The 7164-nt window shown below is 47.8% G+C and overlaps 1 non-coding gene across 1 annotated transcript; it reads right to left on the minus strand.

The window, feature by feature from the left end:
* Window positions 1–6816: 6816 nt before the first annotated feature.
* On the minus strand, window positions 6817–6888 carry TRNAA-AGC (transfer RNA alanine (anticodon AGC)). Its single transcript has one exon. It is a non-coding gene; the product is annotated as a tRNA-Ala (tRNA).
* Between the last annotated feature and the right edge of the window lie 276 nt (window positions 6889–7164).

A 7164-nucleotide genomic window follows, 5' to 3' on the forward strand; every position in this document is an offset into this window, starting at 1 on the left:
GAGCTGGCGGATTCCAAATGATTGTCAGGACGGGGTGCAGAGAGGAATGCAGAGCTGAGATGGTTCTGTTTGATCGGTAAGGGGATGAGGTTAAATGCACAACACGCAGAAGCAAGGACTTGAGAACGGAGAGGGGGCAGGGCCCAGTGCGATCCACCGCCACCGAACACGTTTCTCTGGGACGTGTCTGCGGGCCAGCTCCCCGCTGCCAGGGAGGTTGCGTTCCCGAGCTCTCTTTCCCCTGGCTTTTCTCTCCTTATACCTGGTTTAGTCATAGCAGGTGCTGATAGGAAGATTTATCGAAGTGAGAAGCGCAGTAAATACTGTGGCAACAGGGAGGGCAGTATTTTCCTCAAGGTACCATAAATCCTGATATGCACTGAAACATGACGTCAGTACTTGGAGGGCAGGGCTGCACGCATCCTAAGGATGGTCCTCAGAAGTAGCTGGAAATGTTCCTGTAAGGGGGGTGTGTGTCCTTAGCTTTGCTGTTTCCCACGTATGTTGATGGTTTAAGACTAGGGAAAGGAGAAGCTGGAGAGAGAGCATTGCTCCTGTTTTCTTTGGAAAGACAAAAATACTCTTGCCCATCAGAAATACATCTGTCTTTTCATTTTAATTTTTGAATTAAAAAAAAAAATTACGGACTGGGATGTCCCCCTTCCATGTGATAAACAGAGAGCATGAGGGGAAAGCAGGAGAGACTCACTCTGAGTGGAGTCGTGTCGGCCGCAGAGCTTCCCAGAACTCGGGCTGCTGGCGCCCATTCTGTTCTCACAAACAGAGACGTTCATCCTGTCATTGATTTTCCATCACCTCCTTTAAATGTAGCTTTCCTTCCCCCGATTAATTATTAAGCCATTGAATAAAAAGCGGTATCCAAGAGGGTTTGTTAAAAAGGAAACTTCCCTTCAGCCTGTAGTTTCCTATAAATTTCATGTCCCCGCTCCTTTTGAGAGAGCGATGCCTCAGACCCTAGCGGACTTATGCGCTAAGGCTGAATGTAATATATGTTATATATTATGATCTATAATAAACTACATATTTTATATATAATATAAATATATTGTTTATATATTATAAATTTATTTTAATAGTAAATAAAATCTTATTTATTATATTTATATATATGTGAATATATATTTATATACATATAATACCAGATTTTGATTTGGGCTATGTCAGTCAATTAAATAGCACTATGTAAGGATTTTCACAAATGAGTCCAGCAGCATAATTTGATTACACTTCCTATCTGACACCACTTTTTTGTTATTCTTGGGATGACGGTCTCATTTTTCCATTTGCTTCATTTTTTAATGCACTTATCACTAACCCTTTCCAGATGCACTAACACATCTGGCAAACGCCTACGTGTCATCTTGCCAAACGCGCAAACACAGTTCCAAACAATCCATCAGCGGCATTGGGCCATCCACCCCCTCTGCCTGCCCCCCTGGGGGCGTCTTCCGAGCTCCCCATCCTCTTGGCTCAGAGCTGAGTCCCTGTGGCAGCTTTCCTGTGCTGCCGTCCTGGGGCTGGTTTCCTCCATCCATGCTTTGCCTTTTCTTCACTCAGTCCCTCGTCGAGGTGGGCCATGTCCTCATGGAGCGTGCAGGACAGGGGTGTTCTGTGCACCACCTGCCAAGGACTGTTCCTGCCTGGCTGCAGGTGTCTGGGAGCCAGATGAGTGACCCAGGCTGGAGTCCTGAAGTTCAAGGTGGAATTTCACTTAAGCCTTCCATGCTCAGCCTGTCTGATACTGCTATCTGCTCTGCCTCCTGCCCCCAAGTCCAGAGCATCTTAAACTGAATTTAATCAGACAGTAACCCTCTTGTCCCCTGCTTGGGAGAGGGGAGCGGTGGTTGCCTGGCTGCAGGGGTGGGAGGTGAGCATTACTGAGGGTTTGGTCAAGGGCCCTATATACAGATTTGAAGCAGGTCCTACTGTTTTCAGCTCGTGCTGAACTCCAGTCTCCCCTTTTAGACCTCTCCCTCTCAACAGTCCGGTAAGGAGCAAGGTGTTGCTTCTCATGAATGTCTCCCACTCGCAATCACTTAACTGTCCGCTCTGCCAAGCCTTGTCCCACTCCGGCCCACTCTGTGTCTCCCAAAAGCATCTCAATATTTCGTGTTCCCCATGACACCTATTTACAATCTCCTTTTCCCATGAATGAATGCCACTGTCACTTCTTCCCTTCCACTTGAGTCGGGGTGGGAGGAAGACACGAGTGGTCAGCCCTGCGTGTTCAAACATACTCTTCCGGAGCTGCTAGGAAATGCCCGAATCAGAGACTGTGTTCTGTTCTGGGTCGGCTGCAGCCATGGATGGGTAGGCTGTGCAGCAAGTTATTTTAAACTGATGAATCAAAAGGAAAGAAAGATATAGCTTCTTTGGGGAGTAGTTTATTAAGAAGGTAGAAAGCAGAGCAGTTGGAAAGTGATGGCGGCCCTGCACGACACACCCCGTGACTCGCAGGGGATTGCTGAGAAGGCCAGGACACGCAGGGCTGCTCCTCCCTCCAGGGGACGAGGGGACCCCTGCGGAAGTGTATGTGGGAGGGCAGCCAGCTGTGTTTTATGCCTGTTCTTCTCCAGTACGAGCGAGTTCTCCTGCACGGCATCGGCCGCTGGCGTGAGTCAAGCCTGGGTTTGCTTCCACCTTGTGTCTTGCAAATTATGTTTCACGTAGGCTCAGACCTGATTCATTCTTACCTTGCTTTTCTTTAAAAGCAGGTTTTTCTGGTTTGACCTACTCTCTAACACGGTTGCTGTTCTGCCCGAGGATCTTTGCAGTGACTTGGGGCTGGGCCGGACTGGCTGACGGCAGCGATGTTCTGCTCTGGGCTTCGTTGTTGTCATTGCTTCTCCTCGGGCTCGCAGCTTTGTCTGTTTCCCTCAGGCCACCTGCCCTCCGGCCAGTACACTTGACCTTGGGTTCTGAGAGTTCTGCTGCCTAAACTGGGATGTGACTGTGTACAGTGAGGTGCACACAGCCTACGTATACACCTCAGTGAGTCCTGGCAAATGCTCGTTCCCTGTAACTGAGACCCTGTCCAGGAGCATTTCTTCATCTGTGTCACAGTCTTACTGAGACAAGGTCCTGCTCCCCTCAACCTTGAGACTTCAGTCTGGACGTTGACGTCTTCTGTCCAGTTGGAAATGCTGAAACAGAAAGGGTGTTTGAAGACTTGCACTTGTGGTCCTGCACTTTTGAGCACTTCTGGGAAAATGCAAGCTTCAAATATATCCAGCCCTCCATTCTAATGACTCACATCGACATCTTCATTGCCGAGCCTTGCTCGTGTACGGACACGGCATCAGGGCGGTTAGCTCCGTGTGCGTTTTAGAAATAGGATCCTAGAGTCACACACTGAGGAGGATGTGAAAGGTGCAGCTCCCCCCTCACTCTGTTCTGCGTCTTAACAAGACGTAAATTCTACTGTTCTGCACTTCTCGTCTGCAATCTGGAGCCTCTGACATTTCACTGATGTGTTATTTTTGTTCTATCAGCAGGTGTTGTCCTTTTACCTTGGAGAAATCTCCTGGCACCTCTTATTTATTCTCATGACCTTGTCCTTCGTCACATCTCCGACGGGTCGGGGCAGTAATCTCACCACCCCAGCTCCCGTCCGAACGCGTCCTTCCGTGGGTCCGATTGTTTTGCAATACCCGATACCCCACCGCCGATCCCCAGCTCCTCCCAGAGATTTTCACATTTCAGGAATTGCAATGCCAGTTCTTCAGTCGCTCAGGATAAAAACTTCGAAGCCCAGTGAGAACCCCCTTTCTCGCAACATCCAAGCTGTCAACTCTTCTTTATGGATCCAGCCAGAAGCCAACAACTTCTTGCCTCCCCACTGATACCCCCGTAGTCCCAGCCACCGCCGTCTGGTGCCCAGTCTGTCACCACATCCTGACCGATGCTCTCACTCCCTTCCTGCCTCTGCCCCGTATGGCTGGAACCAGCTGGAAGCTGGGAGGGTCCTTCTACAAAGTCGCCGTGAGGCTTTAAACCCCCCAGGGACTGCCCACCTCACACAGGGTAGACACCGAAGTCCTCGCAATGGTCTCACAGCCTCTGGACCCTTCATAAGTGGCCCCCCACCCCCGGCCCCGGCCACACTCTCTGTCTCCCCGTTCCTTGGGCACATCTGTACCATCTCACCTCACAGCCTTTGCGTTCGCCATTGGCACCATGTGGGGTGTTTTATTTTAACTTTCCATATCCACTGAGCTTCCCTTCGTTTCTGTCTCTGCTCAGACAAGCTCGCCATCCCTCTGCTTACTGAAAATTCTCTCCGACTCTCAATCCCTTGCTCTGTTACTCTGGTTGGCTGCTCCTCATGGCCCCGTCATCGGGTTAATCATTTACACACACACACAGTTTGCGAGTTTGCTCCTATACCAGCCGACTCCTTCACTGGAATGTCAGCTTATGGGAGGTTATCTCGCTGTCCACTGCTGTGTCCCCAGCAGCCCTGCACATATGCCGGGCACACAGTATGTGTTTGATGGATCAGCTAATGAGTCGATCTTTCCAGTTTATTGCTTTTTCCATCCCACATCCTGCGAAGAACTGCTGAGGGTCATCAAATGCCTACCCCGTGGGATTTTTCTGTCTCTATCTGCTTCCTGGGGTTTCATGAATTTGGTCCCCCTGAACTTAAGTCTCCCTCTCAGCATCGTCTGATCCGGTCGCTCAGACCAGGCTCCTCACTGGCCACCATGCATTCCTGGACTGACATGAACCCTCCCAAAGAATGAAGCCACCACACCAGATGCTCTGCGCCTTCGCAAAGCTCCTCCAAAAATTGAAAGTAGAATTACCATGTGCTCCAGCAAGCCCACTCTGGGAAATAGCCAAAAGAACTGAAAACAGGATCTCACAGCCATATTTGCACACCTGTTCATAGCAGCGTTATTCACAATAGCCAAGTGGTGGAAGTAATCTAAATGTCCATTGACGCATGAATGGATAAAGGAAATGTGCTCTATACACACAAAGGAGTTTTATTCAGTCTTAAGGAGGAAATCCTGTCATATGCGGCAGCCAGGATGAACGTCAAGGACATTATGTGAAATGAAATAAGCTGGACACAAGAGGACAAATTCTGATTCCACTTATATGCAGTGTCTAAAGTAGTCACACTCACAGGGACAGAAAGGAGAGGGTGGTGGGTGCCAGGGGCTGTGGGGAGGGGAGGGGGAAATGTTTAGTGGATCCAGAATTTCGGTTTTGCAGGATGAAAAGTTCTGGAGGACTGCTGCACAGAAAGAGGCGTATGGTCCGCACGACTGCACTGCACACTTACAGACAGGGGAGACGGGAAATTGTGGGTTATGTGGAGTTTCTTTTTTAACCATGATTGCAAAAACTGTTGCTCTTTTTCCTTCCCCAATATTACCAGTCCTTTCATATCAGCTCCAGGGTGTCTGCTGTTCCTTGGTCTCCCCCGCCTTCGAGGTTCTTTCTCTTCTCCGATCCCTCGTTACACCACTTATTTTCGGGACCTCCGGTGCACCACTTAATTTTGCACAGATGGACGATGCCCCCAGGTCGATCTCAGCTCTGAGAGGGCAGGCATCATCCCCTGTGATTTTTGGAATCTGAGCAACGGATGCGCTAACTAGACAACGCAGCTGTTACAGGAAAATCTTTGATGGATTGAATCCCGTCAATGGGGATTGTCCTTCACGATCTTCAGAGAGTCAGTTTGCAGCCAGACTTGATGCTGTGTTGTTCTAGCCGGTGCTTAGCTGTGTTTAATTGTTCATTGGTCCTTAATTTTGGTAGCAGGTTGTTATGGAAACGAACCTTTGTTTTCCTCTCCTGTCCATCTGAGTTCCTTTGCACTCGCTGTTATTTTTTTTTTTTTTAATCCTTACAAATATCAGGACACTTCTGCACGAACCCCCTGTAGAAACTGACCACTTGAACTTTCGGTAACTTTTGACATTAACAAAATAAAATGATGTTTTTCCTGAATGCTCACTGTTCTTCCAGGTGTCTTTTGACCATCCTAGTCTGAGAGGAAAGAACGTCACTTCAGGAAAGATGCACTGACATTTTCCTGACCAAGGCCCCTTAATAATTCATCCTCACCAAATATCCCAATGCTGTTGAACTAAAAAATCACAATACTTAGTGATATGTTTATAGCGAACTCCCCAGCGGAATGAATCGTTTATCATTTTGTGCCATTTTTGAGAGAAAGAAAAAACAATGGCCCAAAGGCACAGCATGGGTAGACGTATATTTAATATTTTTACTGCACATGCATTCCAGATCAGTATTTATTCCTCAGAAAAATAGGATAACGTAAGAGCTGACTGGGTGATACAGAGGAAAATAATGAGTCTTTCAGGGAAGGCAGAGCAAACGCAAGGAGCAAGTGCTCTGTGGTGTGGGAGGTGGTGCATGGAGGTTCCCGGGCACGCCTACCTTCCTCTCGGAGGTCCCTGCCTCCTTGCAAGTTTTAATTGGACACTTCACGTTACCTAAAGGGGAGGAAATTTGCTTTTACAACATAACCGCAATCAGATAATGGCGGAAGGCTCTCCACCAGCAAGCCAAAAGTCCAACGAACACAAATGGAGAAAATGTTCTAATATTTGGACCTCATTTTCAATTTATAAACCAACTTTTGGATTTATATTTTTATGTAGTGCGAGTTGGGTTAGCATGTACCATCCCAGGAGGACTTTAGGGTTTTTGCTGGGGTTTTATTTGGCCTTAGGTTTTTTGTTTTTTTTTTAAGTTTTATTTATTTAGTTGGGGGGGTAATTCATTTTGTTTTCTTGTTTGTTTATTTAATGGAGGCACTGGGGATTGAACCCAGGACCTTGTGCGTGCTGAGCACACGCTCTACCATTGAGCTATACCTCCCCTCTTTTTAAAACTTTTATTTTGGAAGGAGGTTATTAGGTTTATTTATTTTTATTTATATCTTTATTTTTTTAGCAGAGGTACTGGGGATTGAACCCAGGATCTCACGCAGGCTAAGCAAGTGCCGTACCGCTGAGCTCTAACCCCTCCCTGGTCTTAGGGTTTTAAATCTCTGGTTCTAGCAGTCAGCCCTGGGCACTGTCGCCTTTAAGGCTTAGATCACGACACATCCTGAAGAAGCCAAGATCACAGGCACAGCAATGAGGAGGCCGCGTA

This window comes from Camelus bactrianus, chromosome 35 (assembly GCF_048773025.1).
Source record: "Camelus bactrianus isolate YW-2024 breed Bactrian camel chromosome 35, ASM4877302v1, whole genome shotgun sequence".
Taxonomy (NCBI): Eukaryota; Metazoa; Chordata; class Mammalia; order Artiodactyla; family Camelidae; genus Camelus; species Camelus bactrianus.